At 40.3% G+C, this 27,254-nt stretch overlaps 1 long non-coding RNA gene across 1 annotated transcript; it reads left to right on the top strand.

The window, feature by feature from the left end:
* The first annotated feature begins 9,592 nt into the window (after positions 1-9,592).
* Positions 9,593-22,913, top strand: LOC103692326 (uncharacterized). The gene is made up of 3 exons (XR_592457.4): positions 9,593-9,699; positions 20,557-20,707; positions 22,668-22,913. It is a non-coding gene; the product is annotated as an uncharacterized LOC103692326 (long non-coding RNA).
* Positions 22,914-27,254: the final 4,341 nt, after the last annotated feature.

The following is a 27,254-nucleotide window of genomic DNA, read 5'->3' as shown; positions in this document are numbered from 1 at the left end:
ACAACCCTGAGATTCCACCTCACACTAGTCAGAATAGTTAAGATAAAAACCTCAGGTGACAACAGATGTTGGTGAGGATGTGAAGAAAGAGGAACACTCCTCCATTGTTGGTGGGATTACAAGCTGGTACAACCACTATGGAAATCAGTCTGGAGGTTCCTCAGAAAGTTAGATACCTGAGGACCCAGATATACCTCTCTTGGGCATATACCCAAAAGATGCTCCAACACATAACAAGGACACATCCTCCACTATGTTCATAGCAGGCTTATTTATAATAGAAGCTGGAAAGAACTCAGATGTTCTTCAACAGAAGAATGGATATAGAAAATGTGGTACATCTGCACAATGGAGAACTACTCAGCTATTAAAAGCAATGACTTCATAAAACTCATAGACAAATGGAATGAACTAGAAAATATAAGTGAGGTAACCAAATCACAAAAGCCACACAGGGTATGCACTCAATAATAAGCCCCAAAGCTCGAATTACCCAATGTTAAAATCCACAGACCACATGAAGCTCAAGAAGAAAGATGACTAAAGTGTGGATGCTTTAGTCCTTCTTAGAAGGAGGAACAAAAATATTCATAGGAGGAGATATGGAGACAAATTTGGAGCAGAGACTGAAGGATGGCCATTCACAGCCTGCCCCACCTGGGGATCCAGCCCATATACATACAGCCACCAAACCCAGACAATATTGCTGATGCGAAGAAGTGCATGCTGACAGGAGGCTGAGAGGCTCTGTCACAGCATGACAAATACAGAGGTGAATGCTTGCAGCCAACCACTGAACTGAGAACAGGGTCCCCAATGGAAAAGTTAGAGAAAGAATTGAAGGAGCTGAAGTGGCTTACAACCCCATAGGAACACCGATACCAAACAACCAGAACTCCCAGGGACTAAACCACGATCCAAAGAGTACACATGGACGGACCCATGGCCCAGCTGCATATGTAGCAGAGGATGGCCTTGTTGGGCACCAGAGGAAGGAGAAGCCCTTGGTCCTGCCAAGGTTGGACTGCCCAGTGTAGGGAAATGTCATAGCAGAGAGGTGGGAAGGGGTGGGTGGTTGGGTGGAGGAAAGGGGAAAACATTTGAAATGTAAATAAAAAATATCTAATTAAAAAAAAGTGAGGGACCCAAAGCCAGATGGGAGCATCTTAAGGAACCCTTTAAGTTTTATGTTGTCTGTATATGTATTGCAGTGACTTATGAGCAAGGAGCTGCCCATTAAAGCTTTCCCTATAATAACAGGAATTTTTTCCCTCTGGCCACTCCATGGGTTGCCAAAGTTGTTTCTCTCATCACCTAGCTTCATTTAGACCATTCTGGTTCCATGGTCCTGACCACACACATAAATTATTTGTTCCTTCATGATGCTTTGTCTCTGTAGATATATTGCTCTCTGAGGGAGTAAAACACAGATCTTTAGGCTGAACCATCAGAAAGTGCCAGAGTGTGAATAGCTGTATGGGGAGCCCCAGAGCACCTGATATAGATTGCAGAGGAAAGTCACAGGCTGGCTCAGTCTAAAAGGTGATTAAGAGGAGAGGAGAGGGCTGAGAGTAGGAAAGGACTGGATTTGGTAAAGAGAGAGAGACTATCTTAGTCACTATTCTATTGTTATGAAAAGACACCATGACCAAGGCAACTCTTAAAAGAAAACATTGAATTGGGGACTTGTTTTAGAGGGTTAGTCCATGATCATCATGGTAGGGAGCAGATAGGCATGGCATTGGTACAGTATCTGAGAGATTTCCATTCTGATCTGGAGACAGAAGGGAGATGTGCTGGGCCTGGCTTGCATTTTTAAAACCTTCCCTCCTCCCGCCCCCATTGACTCACCTACTTCTAGGGCCACATCTACTCCAAAATAGCCATGCCTCCTAATCCTTCCCAAGTAGTTCCACTAACTGGAGGCTAAGCATTCAAACATATGAACGTATTAGGGACATTCCCATTCAAACCACCATAGTAAGCAGCTGATTAAGGCCAGGCAGGGAGTATTGGAGTCAATATTTGATTTGGGTTCAGTGTGAACTTGACATACTAGTTCAATTCTGCTTTATCCTTTACCTGCCTTTTAGTGACAGGTAACTGGGTGCTAATATTATTAAATATAATAAATGTGTACTGTTTTTAAAGACTCTGGGCACTGGGGTGGGGGATGAAAACCCAGGAAGGTGCCAGAACCAACTCATGGCTACCCAACTGCTTGCAGAGCTTCAGCAGTAAACCTTCACCTGCAAGCAAGAAACCACAGCTGGACTACACGTCCAGGGCAAGGCTGGGAAGTGTGGCAGGAGGAACAACTCCAGTTCCCTTCCACCCCATGGCAAAGCTTATCTTTATAGCACAAGAACTACTTGCTTCTCTGGAGATGAAGTAAGTTTAGAGAGCTTTGTTCTTATTTTGTTCTTTTGAAAAAAAAACAAAATGAAAATATCTCATTAAAAGGAATTTCTTCATCTCAAACTGCTGACTGTTATGCCACTTAATTTTAGCTTGTTAAATTTGGGATCTTGAAACAAAATCCCACACATAAACGTTCTCTGGGCCCATGGCATTTCCATTTGCTTGTGAATTGGATTAGTTTTCATTTATCTTAAGCTCTTGCCTCTCATTCCCTTTTGTTTTGAGATACTTAGCAAATGTTGACAGTTATGGTTGGCTTATTAAGTTCCCTCAGTTATGTAAATGATTTTGGTTGGTTATGTTGCTATTAATTGAAGAAGGCTTTAAGTTTTCGACTTACTAGAAAAAATACTGCTTACATTTCATTTGACTTTTTTTTCCAGCTTCAAGTTGACCTTTTCATGTTCTTAGTCCTCTTTAGCACTACACTTCCTTTTTTGAATCTTCTGTTTGCTTGACATGAAAAATGAACTTGTACAACCATAGACCCAGTGGCCTTTCCTCCATCTCGTTTTTCTTGGTCGCTCTGCTGTGGCTGACACTGCTCCTACCAGCCTCAAAACCTCCTTCACCTTAGGCTTCTACGATATGATTATTCTGGTCTGTTTTTCTTTGGGACTGTTCCTTCTTGCCTTGATCTTCTCTACACTCTATCCTATAAAGCAGTGCTTTGCATTGTGATCCTTGCCTGTCAGTCACAGTAGCTATGTGACACACACTGTCAAGCTGTTTAACCCTTAAGGGGACAGGAAATGAGTGGTTTGAGGACACACTTGTTACTCAGTTGGGCTCGTGGGGTTTTGTTCTGCGTTTTGTGGTAAACTGAGTAACTTACCTCGAGCTAGCAGTAAGTTCAGGTTAGTAGAATAAAGGCACAGGTCAAGAACCAGGAAAGCTAAATCCAAGGGACAAAGTGTTAGAGACAGCAATGAGCGGACGATCCAGAGAGTTTACAGAAAAGTCAAAGAGAGGGTGTTTGACAGATGTGAGAAACAGCGAGGCTTCATATACCCAGCGATGTAACAGGGTCCCCAGGGTCATCTGTGACAGCTGTCCCATATCAGGGACTGAAGTCAGGAATCCAAACATTCAGTTAAGGTTGGCTGAATCTGGAGCAGAGGTATTAAGAAATAACTGAGAAGCAGGAATCAGAGCACAGGCGACTGCTCCTGAGGACTCATTTGGTCTCATCAGATCTCTGATGGCCACTCTCAGGTAGGCAGGAGAGAGATGAAGAACTTCGGATACCCGTGAGGCTCATTCTGAGTTAAACAAACGGAGTGCTAAGCTGCAGCCAGGCCAAGAAGCCTCATCATTTCATTATTACTTTACCTTATTTCTAACTCTGCAATGATAGATTTTTTTTCCTGTCTTTTTACCCAAATTTTGTCTGGATAGAAACTGACCTAGAGATTATGTGATCTCTAGCTCATGTGCTCATGTCTGCCTTTTGGTGCCTCTCTTCCCAAAGCCATGCTGTATTTCCTGGGTAGTCTTCAGTCAACCAAAATAGCATGAGCTTACTCCTCTCATGAACCTCTCCAGGGTTCAGGGAAGCATTGCCTCAGAAGGGTACTAACCCAGCCACCCATAACTGAGCCAACCATGGTATCCACAAAACAGTCTTCTCATCGCTGGATGTTTTCACTCACTCACCCATCTCTCTCTCTCTGTCTCTGTCTCTGTCTCTGTCTCTGTCTCTGTCTCTGTCTCTCTCTCTCTCTCTCTCTCTCCTTCCTCCACCAAACCACTGGAATAGCAACATTTCCCCACAAAGATAACTATTTATATCTTAATAAGGATGCTCATCTCTTAGAAAGTAGGAATGGGATGGGACCTTGGGATGGGAAAAATATTCCAATTATTCAAGTGGACATGACATGATAGTAAAGGCTCTCATCTGAAGGAGGAGGCTGAAAAGAATCAGAGATGTTAAGATGACAAAACGGGGTTCAGATGGTCATAGTGTTGCATGCCAGTCATTCCAGCACTTGAGAGGCTGATACAGGAAGATTACTACTAGTTCACGGCCACCCTATGTTATATAGTTATAGATCAGCCTGGGCTACATAACTAGACCCAATCTAAAAATAATGATAAAGGGGTCAACAATTGTGATGTAAAAGGAGCAGGCTTTGAAGAAGGCAGGCAGAGACAACCAGTCAAGCATCCTTTAGGAAGTGAGAAAAGCAAGAAACAAATTTGACTCAGAGCCTATAGAAAGAGTCCTGACAACATGTTGATTGCATCCTGTGCCTGATTCTTGTCTACAGGATTAGGGCTTTCATTGTGAGAACACTCTGAATCTGTAGTCATTTTTAACAGCACCCATAGGAAGCCAATATACTATTTAGCCTCAAACAATTAATGTTTCTTAGGAATCATGTGTCCCGTCGAAACTGAGAGTGGAGGACAAAGAAGGAGAGATTTCTGCTGACCCAATTCCTTTTCAGTTTGTCTTACACATTGACTTACTTAATGGATATTTAGTTAGTGCTTATATGTCCTGGGCACAGGAAAAGTCTCCACCACCCTGAAACTTACAAGACACAGAGCAAATGTTAAAAGTCAAAACTAATATTGGGTGGAACCGGATCCTAGTGATAGAGCCTTTCCCAACCTGCTTTGGCATCCAAAATATAAGACTTGAGGCTGCAAGCCTAGAGGCCATGAAATGCTAAGTGTGGTTAAATGCATAAAAAAGTCATGACAGTTCTAGAACAGTGGTTCATGTAACCTATGGTCGGGACTCTTTGGTTAGAACAACCCTTTCACATAGATGATTGAAGAGCGTCAGAAAACAGATATTTACAGTAAGATTCATAACAGTGACAAAATTGGAGTTTCGAAGTAGTAATGAGAAATATTTGTTGGGGGGAGTGGGTGGGAACTGTATTAAAGGGTCATAGAATTAGGAAAGTTGAGAAGAGCTGCTCTAGAAAGAAAATGGAAGGAGGCAGCTAGTTTTGGGTAGGGGTAACTTACTGAGGAAGTGTTATTTTTGAAATGTGTAGGAAAATTTCCAGGGGTAATTGATTTAAATTTCTGAGACAGGGCTTTCATGATGCTGGGGGGATCAAGCAGCCTTGGTGTTGCATATCGGGATGGCTGATCTTTATTTCTTTCTGTTCCCACTGTGATCCGAACCACCCTGGAATTCTGCTCTGATTGTTGTAACTTAAACATGCTATGCCCAATACCAAATGCTCCTGCTGTGGCTTGCAGTTGGTGTCTGCGAAGATGAAGAGATGGAGCTGGCCTTCATTTTCAGCCCCGTTCTTCATGTAGACAACTGGGTAAATGGGCAACAACAACAAAAAAATAGCCTATAAATTTAATTCACGATTTTATATTGACCCTTGTTTGATGAGGTATGAACACACGATTTTCTATATGGAGTCATGACTAATAATGACATTAATCTACTCTGAATTCTATAAAGTTCATTTCCGGGCCAAACATGTTATGTTCTGATGAAGTGTATTGTATAATGGATGTTCTCGAGTACAGATGCCTTTTATTAAAATTGGTTTTTATAGTTAAAGGACCTTTTAGTGAGAGAGAAGGGTTGGTTTCAGAATTATCTATGCTGTGCTGACTTTATGGCCCCCCAAGGTCCTCTTCAAATGCAAATGTGGGTGTTCATTAAGCAGAAATGGTTTCCAAACTGTTACGGCCTGCCATGCTAATGCAGGTGGAAATTTGAAAGCTTCCTGGTTTTATTATTTTTTTCCATTACTTTTTGGGACAAGAGGTACCACCTGGGGATTATGTATGACTAAGATGACTGCTAGAGTCCCTCTCTGTGAGATGATACATTTGTATTTCAAAGCAGGGACTTCTGTTAATGTTATAGAACATTCCATGCCCAGTCACATTTCCAAACACCTAGAGCAAAGGCATACGTTTTTCCCATAAAGTGTGTATTTACATAGATATTTTAGGTAACGTGCTATAAAGGTAAGACAACCAGCCAACCAAACACACGTAAAATCAACCAACTCTTCCCAGTGCACACAGCAAATATTTGCAGAATTAAAGAAATTTCAACTTGAATCCTCTTTGCTTTTCGGTTTTATTGTTTCACGTAGATACTACTAAGTCAGCCTTTTGGTCGTTGCCGTAATACTTACTTTTGAAAAGATTGCTCATGTGTGTACATGTGCTGTGTGTGTATACACATAAATAAATGTGCGGTAGGTCACGCCATTGAAAAATAATGAGTACCTCCCTTTATCATTTTCTGCCATCTTCCCTTGAGATAGGCAGGGTCTTTCGTCAAATCTGGACCTCACTTCTGGCTAGGCTGGCAGGCCAGAAAACCTCCCAAATCCTTCTGTCTCTGCCTCAGCTTACATGCTAAGGATATAGGTACTCATGGCTACTTCTGGCTATTTTTTCTATCGGTGATGGAGATCCAAACTCAGGTCCTCATGATTGTGCAGCAAATGTCCTTACTCACTGAGCCATCTCCTCTGTATTTACTCTTACCGTGTGTTACCATGCATACAATTGGATATACTCTTCGAAGTTTGCTATTTTACAACTTGTGTGCAAAATGAGTTGAACAGAAAGTATTAGGGCCATGCACTGAATGCATTAGTCCTTAGATTTTCAGCTTAGTAAACATAAAATACCCACCTACCTGGAGGGATGTGTATTATGAATCATCTGAAGATGCATGGGCCATTGTTGTCTCAGCATCCATCACACATTCACCATTGAACACGGCTGTGTCATAGTTGGCCATGCCAGACACCTGAGTTGGAAGTGTCAGGGTGCTCCCGTAAGCACTGATTTGGATACACTCTAGAAGGAAGTCTAGCTGTTGCTTTGGTGTTGGTTAAAACCATTTTGCCTACTGTCTAAATACATCATGTTAAGAAATCTCATTTCTTCTTGAGAAGACAAACTATTATAGAAAGTGATTTGTACTTCTAACTGTAGGACAAGGTTGATGCAGTCAGCTGTGTGAGAGTTTGCTGAGCTGGGGAAACTGTAGGACTTATCATAACAGTCACCAGGGTGAAAGGTAGGATGGTCTATTTAGAAAATGCTACTAATTTGACGGCTAATATGTGTCCTTGTGTGGCAAGCTTCTCCCGGGCTCTCCTTTGTTGTTTGTACCTTCATGGTATGTTCGTTCTTACAGGTGAAATATAGTTTATATTTTATATATTTTACATTTCATTTATAATATGAAATATAGCTTTTATGTGAGGAAGAGAGGAAAGTGGAAAACTGAGACTTTGAAAAAGGAGTAAGATGAATTCAGAGAGGACAGAGGTATACCAAACAAAGTGGACAATCCAGTTTCCTTGGGGGAGGATGCTGAAGTTAGCCTGGAACTTGGAATGTCCTAATACTAAGCTGAGGAAGAATGTCTTCACTGTTACTCTCTGGGCACATACCGGATTTGTGAGGCCTTCATTAGTTTTCCCTCTCGGGAATCATTTGACTACAGCAGCCAGTCAGCTGCTGCTGATCCACCTATTATCTGACCAGGGGCCTGGCTGAGGCTGGCACTATGGTGCTGGCTCTCTTGGCTGCCCACAGGCTTTCTCCCACATTCTTGACAGGATTTGCCTTTTGTATTCACCCTTAAAGTGTGCCACTTTGTCTCCTCACTGTGTGTTTCCTGTCAGGAATATTCTGGCCCTATCTTCCAACATTCCGCAATGCTATTTCCTCTAGAGTGTAATCCTCCCTGGCTGTGGCTGTTACCTGCTTTCTCCATTACCACGTTTCTTGTTTATCTTTTAGGATATTTACCTCATTATGCTTGTTGCCTTTGCCTGGCTGTAAAATTCTTTGGGGGAGGAGAGAGGTGTGCCTCATCACATAATTAAATATCTAGAGTTGGTGTTCAATACTTGCTTCTTTGATTGATTGAGTGCATGGTTTGTGTTTAGTAAGATTTGAGGTTCTGTATAAATTGCACAGGCTTGGCTTTCTTCCCAACTCAGAGTGAGCTATTCTTTTAGAGTTGCGTTTGATTTTAAAAACAGAATTAGAGGGCTATAAAAACAGCCTGCAATGAGTTATTCCAGCCGTCTCGCTGTTTCTTAAGAGTGGGAACGTTTCTTTTATGATGCTTTTCATTTACAGCATGGCCTTACAGCCAGCTCTTTTTCGAAACACAATCCCATTATTACAGCTGCCTTTTGCCTCAAACAACTTCTCATAACATTAGGGGTATAATATTGCAAGAATAGCTTCTGACAGAGAGGTTTCTACTCTGCAGTCGGGGGATACAGGATGTCAAAATGCTCATCATTTCTGGATCTGAAGGGAAGTAGTTTGAAGACTTTTATTTTACCTATGTGGTTCCAGCCAACCATGCCGTGGAAAAATGTATTTCCCTATATAGGACAAGAAAATGGTTCAGATAATTCTCATACTTTGCTGAAAACCAAACACGAAATAGAATTGATTTTCCTTCCTTCCTTCCTTCCTTCCTTCCTTCCTTCCTTCCTTCCTTCCTTCCTTTCTGTCTGTCTTTCTGTCTTTCTATCTTTCTGTCTTTCTATCTATCTTTCTTTCTTTCTGGATGAACTGAAAAAAAAACGTGTGTGTAGGAAGAAGTAAAAGGTTCCTATTCATTTTGAGAGTTTATTGGTGAACTTTCAGAAAGAAATGTATGTATGAGCTCTTAAATATTTTGGGGTCTCAATATTATTGGTCACAGAAGAAAATTTAGGGGTGTTGGGAGAGCCTCAAAGACGAGAGGGGTGAAAATATAAAAATGCAGAAGGGGGGGCAAAATGTAAGTGGCAAGACCCCTGCTCTGCCTTTAGTGACTGAGGCAGCTGTGTCTTTTTTACTTAGAGTGACTTATTCTCTTCGTAGTCCTCTTGGGGTAAGCTGCTTTCTGTCTTCGTGTCTGACACACCAAAAGTGTGATAAGTGACTATCATTAGAAGGTGAAATAAATATCCAGGAACTATTAGTGGGCTCTCTCTCTCTCTCTCTCTCTCTCTCTCTCTCTCTCTCTGAGTGTGTGTGTGTGTGTGTGTGTGTGTGTGTGTGTGTGTGTGTGTGTGTGTATGTGTGATGCTGTTGGGATAGCAGCAGGATGGGAACAGAGACTTGGTATTTAATCACACATTTGTTTGTGCTCTTTTCTGTTCATATGTTTTGAATGACTGTGGGTGTCTCCATGGTCTTCTCAGGCCTTCTTTCTGGAAAAGTGTTCTAAGGATTAAATGAGCCAGCAGGAAATGAAGCACCATGGCCGGGCTTACAGAACACTGCTTCCTGTATTCCTCTATGTCCTTGGTAAGACATATGCTAGACCCTGCCTTGCTTTGCTTATGGGACTGGTCAAGGGGAGAAATAGAGCCTCTTAGCTTGGCTATCTACGGGAGTCTGGTTGCCTCTTAAGACATCACACTGGCAGCCAGCTCTTCTCCATTCACATATGGTTATCTTAAGACAAGAACTCTGCAGTGAAACCATCGCGTGATAGCAGAACTGACTGCTGGAAAGCAGCTTTAATAATAGTGGGATAGCATATTATTTATTTTGCATGACAAAGGGTAAATACACAGTTCTTTATAATTGACTTTCAGTTTGCTGCATGTTTCTATAACAAAGCAATCTTAAGAATGCTGTGGATATCGGAGGCAAAATAAGAAAAAAAAAACAGACATGAAGAATGAAGAAGTAAATGCTTAAATGAGCTCTTTCTCTCTGTGTAAAAGAAGGACAGCAACTCAGCCACAACAGCCATTGCAGCAGCACTTAGAGTCAGTGCTCCAGTGTTTACTCTGAGAGAAATCAGGAGCCCTCATCTGTTCTGCATATAAACAAGGTTAAAATGAGAAGCCCCAGACTGGGGGGCAGCCTCAGCCATTCCTCATCATGAGAGGTAGCCAGGGCACTGCATTCCTCCAGCTCTATGCTTTCTCCACTATATCTGAGTCTTTCCCTCTCTGGGTTTGAGTCCAGAGAACAAAGGCTTAGTTCAAACAGAAAGAGCCATCTTAACGGATAGGAGCTGCTGTGTAATAGGCAGGTAATTTCCCTCCCATCTTCTGAACCCCTCCCATTAGGGGGCTCCTCAAGTTATCCCTGTAGGCACCTCCATAAAATTCATTAGCCTCATGGCATCAATGTTCCATGAAGCCCACTCCTGACCCAGGGCTGTTAGGCCTCTCAGAGGAATATGGTTGTAATAACTCTTCTCCTTTTGTGCCTGCTCCTCCTCCTCCTCCTCCTCCTCCTCCTCCTCCTCTTCCTCCTCTTCCTCCTCCTCCTCTTCTTCTTCCTCCTCCTCTTCCTCCTCCTCCTCCTCTTCTAGGCCAGAATGACCCAGTTTTATTTGGCATATATCTTAGTCAGTGTTCTACTAGTGTAAGGAGACACCATGACCACAGCTAATCTTACAAAGGAAAACATTAGTGGGGGCTGCCTTATGGTGTTAGAGGTTCAGTCCATTATTGTCATGGCAGGAAGCATTGCAGTAGGCAGGTAGCCATGATGCTGGAGAAGGAGCAAAGAGTTCTATATCTGGATTGACAGGCATCAGAAAAAGAAAGAGACTCTGGGCCTGACTTGAGCGTTTGAATCCCAACCCCACCCCCATGACACACTTCCTCCAACAAGGTCACACTTCCTAGTCTCTGTCAAGTAGTACCACCACTCCTTAGTGACCAAGCATTCAAATCTATGGACCTTTTATTCAAAACAGTGTACGTAATGGACATGTATTCCCAATTCTGCCTCAGGTCTCTTTTATATATAACTACTATTCTTTATTTTCTACACAGTACTGGATACCCCTGATGTAGGTTTATGGTTAGACCTCATGATTTACCAAGGATGCAATTACTTATATCCTTTTAGCATTTTAGATCATTTATGAATGCATTTTATGTGGTGACTTCCCTAATAAATATATAATTGAATTTTAAAAACATTTTCAAACCTTATATTTTGTAATAAAATTTTATTTTAAAAGTTAATTATTTGCTTTTTAAGAAGACCTATCATTCTAGCTAATAGAAACACATGCCACATGATTCATAAATCTAAAGCTACCTGAGTGTAGCTGTTTTCCCTTAGATATTGTACCCACATGGAAAGGCAAAAATGACCAAGGGAGTCTCTAACACAGCTAACGTCAGTATCTCTTCAGAGCCAGGTTTGCTCCATCTGTGAACCCAGGAGAACAAGCATTCTGACATAGTGTAGTTGTCTCAGTATTGTTTAACTTAGATGTGATTACATTTCAGATAATAAATATAAAGTGAATAGACCCTAGAGGTGTCCCTTAACCAAAGGATTCCCTTGAACTGGGAAGAATGGGATCCTAAAGAAACAGTGCCATAGAATGTGTGTTTAGGAAAAAACTACATGGTTGCTTATATCTGTAATCCAAACGCTGGACAGGTTGAAGCAAGAGGACAGAAAGTTCAAAGTGAGCTGGGCTGCTTCTTAAGTTCCAGTCTATCCTGAGATATACAGTAAAACCCTGTCTCCAACATGGCTCAATCCTCTAGTTGCTATTCTTCCAGAGAACCCAAGTTCAGCTCCCAGCAACCATGTCCAGTCACTCACCTCCACTTGAAAATCTAAGAGGATATAATTTTCAAGGGAATCTGATACTGTCTACTGACCTCCAAGGATACATGCACATATATAAGTAGTAAATAATATATCTTTTTAAAGAAAGCTCAATGTCAGGAAAGACTGTAATGAGTAAGACAGGAGACAGTTGCATAATGTCTGCACAAGGACTCAGAAGAACTTCTGATCTTAAAGTTCACTGCTTCTCTCTGTCTCTGTCTCTGTCTCTGTCTCTGTCTGTCTCTGTCTGTCTCTCTGTCTCTCTGTCTCTCTGTCTGTCTGTCTCTCTCTCTTTGTGTATGTGCCAATCATGGGACACATTTTGGGATTTCTTTATTGAAAATTTTTGTTTTCATAAAGCATATGATCATGCTTTTCCTCACACCCTTTCTTTCTCTTTCTTAGAATACACACACACACACACACACACACACACACACACACACATGAAATTGGCACCTAAACTTTGAAAGTAAAAGAGAAAAATGTTCAAACAAAGGTATAGAATACAAAACGCCTACAAAAATAGAATCCAGTTTTTCAGTTCATTTTATGTTGGACATTAACTCCTGGGCATGGGGCCTACCCTGAAGTGTGGTTAATACATGTTCAATGAGACTCCATTGGAGAAAGCTGATTTTTCCATTACATGTAGATAATAATTGCAGAATTTCTTGATTAGGGGTGGGAGATCATGTCCACTTTCCCCTCTCAGCTCTGGGCCTCATTTGGCTTGAACCTGTGCAGACCCTGTCTTCTCTGCCCCTGTATCTGTGACTTTGTATATGTATCACTTCTGTTGTATCTGGAAGACCAAGTTTCATTGGAATCATCCAGCCCCACTGGCTTTTAATATCTTTCTGTCTCACCTTCCACATAGGTCTCTGTACCCTGTGGGCAGGGGTTTTGTAATTTTAATTTTTTTAAATTCTATTTTTAATGATGGTTCTCAAACATCCCTTGTAGGCCACTACCCACCAGAGGTAGTGGGAAAGAAAGGATATGGGGCTAGGGAGAAGTGAACTTATTTAGAAAGGTTCTTTGCAGCAACTCCCATCCATGTTGTCTGAAAATCAGCATTTCAATTCACAGGTTAGCAGGCAGCAACAGTTTGATCCACTCACAAACACTTCATGGATACACCAGTTTGGTGGACTTGGGTTAGCAACAAGGGTGACACGACCTAGCAGAGAATGTCAGGCCTCAGCCCTGGCTGCAGCCTGCAGGAGGAACCCAGAGGGACACCAGGAAAAGTTCTTGGCTGTGCCTCTCAGGGAAGGGAAGATCAGTAAAGATGCAGGACGCACAAGTGTTGCACAGCTAGCTGTACCAGCAAGCCAAGCTCTCTCTCCTTCACTCCAGAGTCCTATTTATACCCTCTAAACATCATGTGTCCTCCACATACCTTGCTTCAGCACAGGTCTTGCCTCAGCATGTGTATCCAGTCAGCCCGAGTCAGTGGAAGTGGCAAGAAACTGTAGCACACCCCCAGAAGATTTTGGTGTTTCTTCCTATGGACTCCCAACAAATACAGCTCAACTATGCAATGTAAGGCAGACCAATACATGCTTGTCGTTAGCAAAGAATCTTTCATCATGTGTCCTTTCACGTACTTGTTTTAACCAAACGTCCTATCTCCTGTGTCTGCTTCAGTGAAATGTTCCCTCATGAGTCTGCCTTGGCCTTTCATGCCTGTGTCCACTTTAATGAAACTTTCCTTCATTTGTTTTCCCCAGCATAGCACAGTGCAACTGACATTCTGAAGAACTCAGTTTCCACTTCAGAGATTGATAGAGACATCCCATTTAGTATTGAATGTTCCAGTATCTCTTATTCTCTGCACATTCTCCAGCAGTGGGTCTGTGTCAGTTCCCATCTACTGCAAAATGAAGCATCTTTGATGATGACAGATAGGGACACTGGTTTGGGTACAGGAGAATGCCATTAGGAATTATTTTAATGCTCTGCTCCTTTAGCAGGACAGTAGCATTTAGTTTTCTTCTGGGCCCAGAGATATGTAGTTTTTTCAGCAATAAGGCTTTACCATCTATTTGTTCAGGGTAAAGATAGCCCTGGCAATGTCAGAGCTGTTAGGGTTTCTACAGGGCCTCTTTGATTAACGTTTCAATCAGATATAACCCATTTCTAGCACTAGATGTTTTACTTGGGAACATTGTCTCTCCTAGGTGACTCCATTTATATTTCTTTCATATATGTGACATGTTTGTCATGTACATATATAATCCTTTGATTAAAAGCATGCTACAGTTTGTATGACCACAGAGGTTAGGTACCTAGTAAGAGACTGGGGGGGAGGAGAGGATCTCCTAAGCAAGGGGAAATGGAATATATTGTTTTGGAGATACAATTGAGTATAAGAGCTTTGAAATGAAGTAGACCTTTGGAAAGATACTTCCTATAACATATATGCATGCTCTAAGTACACCAAATATATTTAATTTCCATCCATCTGGAAATACACCCTGAATATCCACAGGGCCAGCCATAAAGGATACATAGGGCTGTAAGTGAATAAACTAAGAGCTTACCCCCGTTAGATCTTTGTAAAGACTGAGCTGATGGCAGTCTGTAGCATGGAGAACTTGGACCACTGATCCTTACAGGAATGGAGTTCTGGTCCTTATATATGCATGAATGTACTGAAATTTTATAGCTGGTAACTGTCTCAGTGGATTGTAGCATGCTTTCGGGATTGTTAGAATTCTTCAGATGACTTCTGGAGGTGATTAGAGAGGAGGAGGAGATGATTGAGGACATTGGCTTGGATGAACCCATATTTCCTCAATAAAATTAATGAAGCACATTAAGCCTTGAAGAGAAAAAATATTTGCTAAGCTATATTACAGATAAATAATCAACACTCAGAGAAAATAACCTAAACAACAATCAAAAACAAAGACCAAAGACAGATTCCTTATAAAGGCATGGTCACTTGAAGGTCAGTTAGTTTACACTGAGAACATAGGGCCAAAATGAGTTTCAAACTAGGAGAGAATTGTAGAGGCAAGAAAAGGCTAGATGACATTCAAAATGTGAGGATGATAGGAGAAGCTAGATTCTGCATTATAAAACAAGGGAGAGAAAAAAAAATGACTGCAGGTTGGGCTGGAAGCAGAACTCAGAGCAGCAATGCAGAAAACAGATCTCTGAGCCAGGGGTCAACGCTCTAAGATGCTTGACCTATTCAGAAGAGTAGGAAATTAATTTTGAAGACACTTTCTATGTTTAGAAGTTAAATGTATTAATATAATAAAGTAAAAAGCATGACTTCCGAGTTAGAAGCTAACAGGGTAGAGAGAACACCACCAGGAAGATAGGAGGAAGCTCAGTATCCCACACTATGGTGGTTTGAATAAGAATGGCCTTTATAGGCCCAAGTATTTGAATGCTTGGCCATCAGAGAGCGGCACTACTTAAGAAGGATTAAGAGGTGTAGACTTATGGAGGAAGTTTGTTACTGCGAGTTTTGAGGTTTCAAAAGCCCAAGCCAGGTCTGGTGTCTTTCCCTTCTTCCTGCATGCGGATCTGTATATAGAACTCTTAGCTAGTTTTCCAGCACCATGACTGCCTGCATACCACTGTGGTGGCCACCATGATGATAATGAACTAAACCTTTGAATGTAAGCAAGCCCCAGTTTAATGCTTTCTTTTATGAGTTGTTTTGGTCATGGTATCTCCTTAGCACTACAATGGATTAGGCTGTACACATACTCCTGTGATCTCTGTGCTTGAAAGGTAAATTAGGAGTTAAAGGCCAGCTTCAGTTATTTAAAGAGAGTGAGCCTGGGCTACACTAACCAATGAACCCAAATCTCTCTCCATATCTCTGTTTCTCTTCCCTGTCCTCTTACACATACACACAGGAAGTAGGAGATGTTGGTAGGACTTATCTTTCCTGCTATAATTAAAGCTGCAATGAGGCTTATAGCTCACAAATAAAAACTTTTATCAGCAAAGATATGTATAAATTAAATTTACTGTCTGTGGATACCTTTTGTTTTATACATATCATTAAGTTTACATCTGAAGTCTTTATGTAGATTATAGGTGAGAGTACAGAATTACTACTCTTAGAAACCACTGAGAACTCCTCCTCCTTTTTGTCTTTTTCAGAATTAGTTATGAAATTGGCATTGCATCACTGTTTTAACTTAGATTTCTCGACATGGAGCAATACCATGTTGTTCTTTGGAAATACCATCTTCTTTTGTGTGCATTATGGTTTCTTGGTCTTTTCAATTTCCCGTCCTTTGTTCTTCTAATTTCTAGTCTACATGTAGGAGTTCTGATGCCCAGAAAACATCTAGCCAGTTTGTATCTTCTCTGAATCTTCTGACTCTAGATTTTGAAGTTGCAATTATTTTTCCTTTTTTAAGTATTTTTTGAGAATTTTAATTATATTTTCCTACAACTCCTATATTTTTTCTACTCCCAACCCACTTGACCAACTTCATGTTCTTTCTCTGTCTTATGAAAACCTCAAACTCAAATCAAATAATAATAATAATAATAATAATAATAATAATAATAATAATAATAAAACCAGCAACACCAAAACCAAAGCAAAACATACTAAAAAGAAAACTGTTTCAATTGGCCAACAATCAAGCATGGGGCCTTTCCTGAACTGTGGTTGCTATACTCCATGTTACTCCGTTGAAGAAAACACTTTTTCCTCTCAATAGTTATCAATTAGGAATAACTTCATGGGTATGCATGGGACTTCATGCTCCCTTTTCAGCTTCAGAGCTAAGAGTTGTATCTGGCTTGAGCTGGTGCAGGTCTTGCATATGCTGTCACTGTCACTGTGAGTTCATGCATGCATCTGCCCTGCTGTGTCTGAAAGGTAGTTTCCTTGGAGGCACCCATCCCCCTGGCTCTCATAGTCTTTGAACCCCAGCTTCTACATAGATCTCTCGGCCTTGAAGGGAGGAGGTAACCCAGCTCTGTTTCATCCCTTTGTGGCTTACAGTTCTCAAGGCTAACCGTAGTGTGTCCTGGGAATGCAGCATCTTGACAGGGAGTGATGAGTGCAGTAGCTTGGGCACTGTTCCAGACTTCTAAAAGCAGAATGCCCTTCAGTGCCTTATACCAGAAAGTCACATTGGCCAGGGTAGATGTCTTTCTAGTTCAATGATACTGCAAGTTGGGGGGGGATGGATATTCCTTACCCCACAGTTTTTCTACATCTCCAAGGGAATTTTCACAAGGAGCCCCAGCTCTTGCTGGCCTTTGCTGCCAATCTGTTAGCAAGAAACCATGTATAGGATTTTGGGATAAAAATCATGTTTCTCTAGAGACTTTTCTCATACATTAACACAAAAATTCCTTCATCTGTTCTGTTTCTGTGGTGGTTTTGAATAGGTATGACACACATAGACTCATGTGTTTCAAGCCTTGGCCCAGAAGAAGTGGCACTACTAGGAGATGTGGTTTTGATGGAGGAAGTGTGTTACTATCAGGGCAGGCTTTGATGTACTTCTCCTATGTGCAAGTTACACTCAGTGTGGCTGGCTAATAGATAATTCTACTACCTTCTGATCAAGAGGTAGAACTCGCACCTCCTCCAGCACCATGTCTGCCTGCATTCTGCCATGCTTCTTGGTATATTGATAAAGCATTAAACCTCTGAAACTTGAATCTAGCTCTAATTAAATATTTTCCCTTATAAGAGTTGCTGTGGTCATGGTGTCTCTTAACAACAATAGAGCCCCTAAGAGGAGAAACTGAGATATTGCTGTGATAGCTATGACCATGTTTTGGCTTAGAGAAATGTGGACTCTGTGACTTTGAATTAGGAAAGCAATGATTAAATGAAGGTTAATGGGCCATCCTAGTAGGAGCATGGGTGACAGTGATGCTGAGTGTGATTTGAACTGTGGGACTCAAGAGCTTTCAGAGCAGAAGAATTTTAATATATGGCATAGAGAGCGTTGTGATATTTTGGTGGAGAATATGACTGTTTTATGTATTTAACAAAAAGTCTGCCTGATGCTAAAGTGAAGAGTTTTGGATTAATTCCATTGGCAGAGGAGATCTCAAAAAGGTCTAATATTGATCTTCTCACGTGTCTATTAGTGTTCACACTTATGGAGCTCTACAATTAAAAGGAGTAAACTGAGCAAGGAAAAATACAAAATGTAAAATTTGAGGAGAAAAGGGGTACCAGGAAATGAAATGGAGCTAAGTCCTGTGTTCAAGGAGATGAACAGATTAAGGATATTAAATAAAATAAAGAGAGTGATGATCTCATAGCAAGACCCTACCCACCTATCCTGCTAACTTGTGAGAAGGAATAAGGAAAAGCTTAGAGTCTGTGCAGCTCTCACTTTATCACAGTACTCAGAAGGCAGAGCATGGCAGATATCTGAGTTTGAGGAAAGCCTGTTCTACATAGAAAGTTCCAGGACATCCAAGCTCAGGTAGTAAAATAAACCATCAAAAACTGAAAGCTGGTAATGATACAATTCAATGAGGGGAATGTCCCAGTTCTAGCAAAAAACAGGACTTGGCATCTATGGCCACATCATTTTTTAGAGTCAAGGATAGAAGATAGGGATTTTTGGATTCTCCCTTCATGACTAAGGAAAGCCTCTGAGGTCAAGTGTGTAGCAGGGGTATCCCTTCTTGGAGGTCCAGAGAGGCCACTGTGTGAAGCAGTGAAAGTGAAGCCTGGATTGCCTTGGAGACTCTAAGATGTTGGATTTGTCAGAGTTAAGGGATTCCTGCTGAGGAAAGCTTCTAACAGGGAATGGAATCACCCCAGGTCATAGAAGTGTGTTGCAGTCAACAAAGTTGAACGAAGTTGGGGATCTGAAAAGCACTTTGACATCAGACATGGAGATGCAGAGTTTAGAGGTTGCCTAGCTGGGTTTCCAGCTTGCTTTGGTTCAGTATGTCCTCACAATGTTCCTTTTTGGAATGTTAATGTATATCCTGTGCCATTGTATGCTGGAAACATGTGACTTGCTTTTTCATTTTGATTATAGTTAAAAGATTGTCTGAATTTTAGAAGAGACTTTGAGCTGTGGAATTTTTAAACAGGGTTGAGACTGTTTTAGACCATGTGGACTTTTGAAGTTGGATTGAATGCATTTCTGCATTATGTTGCAGCTGTAGGCCTATGGGGACCAGGGAACGGAATGTGCTGGTTTGAATACAAATGTCTCCCATAGACTCTTGTGTTTGAATGCTTGGATCATAGAGTGATACTATTAGGAGGTGTGGCCTTGTTGGAATAGATGTGGCCTGTTGGAGGAAGTGTGTCATTGTAGGGATGGATTATAAGGTCGCGTGAGCACAAGCGATGTCCAGTGTGGCTCACAGTCACTTTTGCTGTCTGTGAATTGAGATGTAGAACACTCACCATCTTCTCAAGTACAATGTCTGCCTGTGTGGCACCATGTTTCTAGCCATGATAATAGACTAAATCTCTCAAACGCTAAGCCAGCCCCAGTTAAATGTTGTCCTTTATAAGAGTTGCAGTGGTCATGGTGTCTCTTCACAGCAATACAAACCCTAGGACGGTTTCTTATTTATGTCTTTCAAAAGCATTTCATAACTTTATCAAATCTCTTTTACACCTCTACTTATGTGTAGGTAGTACAACACCCAGTCGTGAAAGACTCAAAGTAGATAATATTTGCTGAGAATACTATGCTTTTGTTTTCTAATTGATTATTGGTGAGTTAGGGCAAATTCGTTTCAGGGGTCAGTGAACAGTTCAGCAGCTTAGAAGGAGGTCCTTTGATTATGCCTTATTGCTGGCTTGACTATCTTGAAATGTTCCATCATTTTATCTTTGAAGTTGTATTTTGCAAATGAAGTGTGAAGGGAAATTGGAGCAAGAACTCTGGACTTGGGCAGCTCACAGGCCTAACTCTACTATTTCGCCACCTCAGGGAAACTTCTTGGCTACTGTCACCTCACCCTTGCTACCATTGTTGCTGCCCTTCGGTCACCATAGTGCTTAGATGTGGGGGGTCAGGATGCAGTCTTTAAGTGTAGAACCACTGATCAGGATGTAGGTGCCTACAAGAATCTATACTTTCACACCAGCATTTTTGGGTAAGACAAGGTGTGAAATCAGAGCAAGTCGAAACACCAGAAGAGGCCAGAAAGATATTAGCAAAGGAAAGGAAAACCTTTCTGTTCTGATCATAGAGCAACCTACATGTTTGCTGCATTGTTTTTCTTCAAATTATGAACTCTGCCCTCTTTCAGTGTTAGAGACTATTAGGACTTGGTATATATTGATCTTTCCCCAGGTCTGTCCCTTCTCAGTTACAATTCTATGTTTCAATGGGTGAGCTCCATTTCTGTACATATTTTAGAATGAAATTTTGTTAGCCATTTGAAAGTACCTCCCGGAACCAAATGCCTCTGCAATGATTTGTTCCTATGAACACTTCAAAGTGTGATAAAATGTAGACATATTTTACAAAACCCTGCTATTTCAGAGATGTGTCTAACTCAGACATAGGGATCAAAGAGACTTGTTCAAAGGTAGCAATGCTGGGCTGTTGCTGTTCTTGGTTCATGTAGAAGTCATGTGCTTTTTGACATCTGAGGACAAAAGTGAGATCAGCGCTAAGAAACTCAACTACTCTTCTAAGCATATCCATGAGGCATTTCCTGCAGTTCTCCCTCTCTCTGCAGCATCCCCACGGTGGAAAGGAAGATAAATGAGCTTGTGGTAAGAATATATTTATATGTTGGATAGTATTATGATAAAGAATAATGCATATAGTTATTATTTAGTATTAAAAACTATGCTTTGAAGAACAATAAACCTTATTTAGGACATAGTCTGCTACTTCTTAAAGGAGGGTTCAAAGAAAAAACAATTGATTGAGCTAAGTATTTTTTCTTGTATTCTCCATACTTGTTTTATATCCCAAAGAACTGTATCAAAATATAGCTTCTGTCACCTCTGACCTCTGCGGGACAGGTGTAGGAGAATATATCGCACAATTCACAGCCAGAAATTGAGAACAGTGCATGTGGCCTTGTGCTTGACCTCATCTCCAAGCCCATTATAGACATTTCTTGAGACCGTTCATTCTAGACATAAAAGGGGTCAGGGTGAGTTTTGATTCCAGAGAACAAGAATATGCCTGAGCACTCTCCTCTCCGGCTTCCCCTCCCTTCCCTCTTTCTCTTCATTTAGAAGTGAAGAGAACCTTTTTTCCTTTATCACTAAAGACTCCTTTTTCATGCTCATTGTCACAACTTGAATGTACTAACAGCATTGATGATCATATATAGCAAAATCCAGAGATTTATACAATTCTCTGGTTAGATCACATAGTATAAGTGTACCGTCCGATATCTGGCATGCCACAATGAAACACTTAGTTGTGAAAATTATAAACAAGAAAGTACTAAGACAAAGACAGGCCAGGCCACAGATGACTAAGGAGGAAGGCCCCTATTTCACAACACTGCCTACACTTCAAAGTGAGTGGACATTTCTCTGGTTTCTACCTTTTTAAAGCATTCGTTTCAAACTGGTTCTGAGAGGAACATTGGAGGCAGAGGTGGTGACTCATGGCAACTGTCAACAAAGTACAAAGAAGCACTCAGTAAGCTCACAGCACAAGTGGCAAAGGCAGTTCCTTCCTATCTGACTGTGAATATTCACCATTGTATATTTCTAGATCTATGTGTAGATATGAGCTGCACTGTGCAACTAGGTGACTTCAGTTTTGAATAGAAACATGGCAATTACAGTATCCAGGATACAACAGCATGGATACTTTCCTGCTCTCTGAAAGAATGATGAAGAGAGATCTGAAGTCCTTACAAAATTTAACCCATTCTACAGTGGCAACTCTTTTGCCTTCATGTTTATTCCCTGATATATCCTAGAATTCTGTCTTAAACCAGGAACCCTGACGATCTTTAGAAAACGTGTGTGGTCCAACCTTCTTGAAGTACTCAGCATATCTAAGGGAAAAGTATAAAGTAGGTCAGGGCTTAATTATTTGATTCTGTTCCTGAGGTAATGGCTCATTTTCTTAATCTTATAATGTGTATCAACTTCGTGATTCTTGTGTGTTAAGAAAATTAAATTGGCATGCAGCACATAACAGAACAAGATGTAAAAATACATATGTCTTATAATGATAAACCTTTTTAAATTGAACAATTTTACTTTGAAAAGAATTTCCTGCATGGCTATCATATTTTCACCATTTCTGCTTTTATCTCTCATCCTTCCAACTCTTCCCACCCTCTACTTTCTTTCAAATTTATGACCTCTCCTTCTCATATATGTATATATACATATAACTGAATAAATGTATACACATGTCTATGTAGTGATGCTCATATGCATATGTGTTTAGGATCTACTACTTGGAATTGTGCAACCTGACCGTAGGTGTTGTCCTTGGGAAAAATTCAGTTATGCTCTTTCAGTAGCTATCATGCAAGTAACTCTAGGGGCGGGTCCTTAGGAGATTTGTCCCATCCACACCGGCATGCTGACTGGTATTACCATTATACAGGACCGTTCATGCTACCATATTGTTGAGATTTTATGGGTGTAGGTTCCCTGTCATGTCTAGAAAACACTCTAGGATCAGGCATCCTGGCTCTATATTTCTTTTCTTTCTTATTTTTTAAAACAGTATTTCTACCCCATTTTTCAGGGTTCCTTGATTCTTAGGTGTAGGAGTTGCAGCGATCAGGGTTGCACACCTTAACATCAGTTGCCTTCTGAATCTTGGCCTACTATATACTTTTGCAACAGTCTCCATATGCTGCAAAACGAGGCTATTTTAAAATCAGGTAAGAGCTGTACTTTTTGGTGAGCACAAGGATAAATATTTAGAATGCAGTGAGAAGCTATAATGCCTTAAGAAACCATTATATAATAAACCTACTTTTATCAGTACCAGGCATGAATTTCTTCCTTTGTGCAAGCCTTAAGTCCAATTTGATAGCTGCTGGTGACTCACAGATAAGTGTACCACTATGACATCACTGGGGCTATCTTGCCTGCTGGTCATTGTAGTGCAGAGACTTTACAGCTTGGAAGCATCTTTCTCTTGGCAGTTTGCATAGCACCTTCTGGTACTGTAAGAGCTAGTCCTCAGGGAGAAGACTGTTAGGTCACACCCAGTTGGATCCTCCCACAACTTGTGTGTGAGGCTGTGCGGTATCTTCAGCAGTAAGGTCTTAATAATGAATCTCTTATAAATTGATCATTAATTTTCTTTGAAATATGTCTGTTATGGTTTTTATTCAAGTATAATCAAATATTTCTTTGTTTACAATCTAGAAGACTGGAGCAGTTGATACCCAAGGGTACACACATGTCTACTATTTCTGAGTAGTCTATAATCACATAGGACTTTTTGAGTTGCTAACATAGAGATCTGTTTAAATAGTGGAAGAATATTATCTAGAAAACACTTTCAATTTGAAAGAAAAATATCCATATTTTTCATGTTAAAATATTGACTAGGCATATGTCAGGCTTATTTTTCGTTCTTACTGTGCCTTTCTTCACTCAGTAGAAAGGTTTATAGGTATATAAACCTATAATTCTAATTGATTTAATGGTTTATCAAGATGTCAGTAACCTTTTTAATATTTCCAACACTGAGTGACTAGGTGGCAATTTACATTACTAGCATCTATCCTAGCATCTTGGTCACAGATATTTCAGCAAAGGAATAGTGAGAAAATAATATAGCTCTACATGGGTCAGTAATTTTAAATGTACTTCTTGCTCTATAAATTTTATGAGCTCCATCTGACTTATTGGGCAAAAGAAAACAATAGCTATGGACTATAGAACTGAGGGAAAAAAAACCCTAAACAAATTTGGTAGTAAATGGTCTAGGAAGTATCCCAGAAACCACAGTTTGTCATATGCCGTTCTCCAGGCAGCATTGTAAAGTACTAAGTACAGGGTGAGGCAAGGAACATAAGGGACCTAAAATGGTGACAATGAATGATCAGAACATTATAAAAGAAATTCCAGGCATAAAAATAAATTAGAGAAATCAGAAGGCAAAGTGACATTCTAAAGTGGGAGATTCTCAGCCAATACAAATGAAACACGCCTAAACAGAGCTTAGGGCTATAACTGGAAAGAACAAAGGCCTCAAAATATATTTATTTCAATTAATCAGTAACACAGAATTAACTCACTAATTATATCATGGGCATATTGCAAGGCTGGACCTCTTGGACTCAATGTGATCTTTTTTCCTGTGGGTTAGAGCAGTGGTCTCAGTTTTCCCACCATGATTTATAACATAATAAAGACAGGGGGTATTGGACTATTTCATTGATGATCATGAATTTACCGGAGATTAAATTTGGCTTGTCTCAATTAAGCTTAACAGGGATGATAAAATATCATTTGAAACTAGTATATCGGGGACACAGCTTCAAAGCATGGTGGCTGCTCTCTGTTCACATTTGAAAATGCTGAGTGTTAGATGGGAAGTATATTATTGTTCTAGTCTAACCTCTGGGCACTTATAAGCAGACAGATAATTAGAAGGAAATCAGTACTAAAAAAATTTCTTCTCATTACATCAGAATATATAGTCATCAGATTCAGAAATACATCATGCACATGCATGCACGCACACACCCACGCATGCATGCATGCACGCACACATCACCACCACCACCTCTACCACCACCACCACCACCACCACCACCACCACCACCATCACCACCACCATCACCACCACCTCCACCACCACCACCACCACCATCACCACCACCACCACCACCACCCTCAGATCTTCCATATAAAATTCCAAAAAAAAAGTAAGCACCAAGAATATTTTCTCTCTTAAAGTACCTTTTCAATTAATAGTAGATGGTATTACATTAATGGCACAATCACGACATGTGAAGAAATGTATTTTATAAACCAAATATCAAATAGCATAGCACCAACATTAGTAAAACACAGATAAGAAGAGACTGAAAGAATAATGTAGAAATGTATAGAAGTTGTTACTCATTTTATTTCGTACCATTCAGTCAGCTTGATGGGAAGCAACATAAGAGACCTTGATTTCAAAATAAGCAGGATGAGTCTAATTAACAGATATTAATTAGACGCTAAATTCTCAAAAGATAAAGAAAAAACCTTCTAACTGCTCAAGGAATATCAAACAAAATTAAAGTATTAGTGACATGACAATCTTAAAGTAGTCTTAGCCTTACAACTGCTCCTGGTCTGACAGAGAAAGAATCCTATAGAGACTCGGACTTAGCCAACTGGACTATATTAGAGGGAATGTCATCGAAATGTATTGCTTAGCTCACAGGGAAGTTTAGAAGATCTATCAAAACTAGAAAACTTGAAGAAAGGTTTCCACCTATGCAGCTCTGTGAACGTGGCATAGAGGATGATGGTGTCCTAAGGGACGGAGGCAGAATTGTAGAGATGAATCTCCATTTCCAGCCAAGGCAGCAGGGTTTGCAGAATCGACTTGGGACACATTCCTAAGGTCAGGACACATGACAATCGATAGGTCTATGAAAATATGGACAATAAAATGCCAGTATGTGGAGAGAACTGACAAAAAAAAAAACCAATTAAGTTAAAGTTGTAAGTGAGAGATGTCCCCAAGCAAGTCTATACTATGACCACTAGTAATCAAGTGCTCTTTTTAAAAGGTCATGGTATAAACAAATAAGACATAAAATCAACGAACTCTGAACTGATTATGGATGACAACGATGAGGATTTTATCATTTGTGTGGAATATTTGAGCTTCAAGAAATACTCATAGTTTTATATATGTCTACTATTTAATACGAATATTGAAAATTAATGAGCTATAGTTCCTGTGTTAGAAATAAAGTTATTTCCATGCAATAACATAATGAACTGGAAAAATGCAAAGAGGATTTTTTTTTAAACGAGATGGAAAATGAAGGTGCAATATAGGAAAACAAGGCCAAATTAGTCTTTTGAAAAAGATATGATCTCTAGTGAGACACATCCTCCAGGAAGACACAGCCTCGGGAGAGACATGTCCTCCAGGGAGACACAGTCTCCAGTGGGACACAGTCTCCAGAGAGACATGTTCTCCAGTGAGACACAGTCTCCAGTGGGACACATCCTTCAGAAGGACACAGTCGCCAGAGAGACACCACTTTCAGTGAGACCCAGCCTCCAGTAGGATACATTACACACTTTGGATGAAGACAAGGGATAAGCCAGGTATTTTTGTAAAATTTAAGATAATATATGGGGAAACTCCTGGAAAGATGCGAAACATATATTAAAAAACAATGTAAGACGAAAAGCAAACTTTTAAAATGTCTGTATTATTGCTGAATTAGAATTAGTATTTTACCACTTCCACGAAGAATACAATATGCCAATATGGTTTTATAGGAGAATTCTACTCGGGTGGAATACATTGTTTGTCCATTGAGAGGTCTGAAGGCTGTGCTTGGACATAAGGTCAAAGCCAGGAAGCTTGAGAGCCTGAGATGGGAATACCCCCTTCACTAATTGAATTAAAGCCATCTTCTCTGACTAATGGCCCGAAACAAACATCAAGTCTCCACAATGCTGTGAGCAGAGCATCCAACGTTCATTGAAGATTGATTGGGCAGGTCAGACACGGACAGTGAAAAACCTTAGTGCTGATCTAGACACTAGGCTCATCAGATGAGAATTCCAAGTGTTTAAAATGGATACAGATGGTTTCCTTATCTGTTACTAGAGCTAACTTGCTTCCTTTTTTGTAAGTCTTCTTAAGCTTGTTTATTTAATTATTTTTTTTATGGTTCTGACTGAGATCTTAAGGCCAAAGCTGAACAGCAGAATCACAAGAGGAGGAAGGATATTTTATGATATTTAGAGAAAATGATTTTTGATAAGCATATTTTTTTTCTGAAAACTTATCAGATTGTCTCTCTAATTCTGATTTGGGAAGCTTAGATAGTATGAAGATGTATTGAATTGAAGCAAATTTTTACTTATTTTGCCTCGGGTGAAGGAAAAGTGATTTTTCTCCCTTTCACACCAACAAATGTCACAATATTAAGTAAGTTCAGTGATCAGTTGTGTTGACATTTATACATTTACTCACGAAAGAACCAAATATTGAGTTATCAGTTTTAGCTTTGAAATTCTTAATTTTTAAGCTAACATAAAGTAACAGGTTTCACTCCAGTATTTTCCTGTACAGGTGCAGCTTCCATTGTTCAAAATTCCTTTTATCTTTTATGGATCATATTCTTGC

Source organism: Rattus norvegicus, chromosome 5 (assembly GCF_036323735.1).
Source record: "Rattus norvegicus strain BN/NHsdMcwi chromosome 5, GRCr8, whole genome shotgun sequence".
Lineage (NCBI taxonomy): Eukaryota > Metazoa > Chordata > Mammalia > Rodentia > Muridae > Rattus > Rattus norvegicus.
The sequence above is the reverse complement of the archived record's forward strand: the minus strand, read 5'-3'. Positions and strand labels throughout refer to the sequence as shown.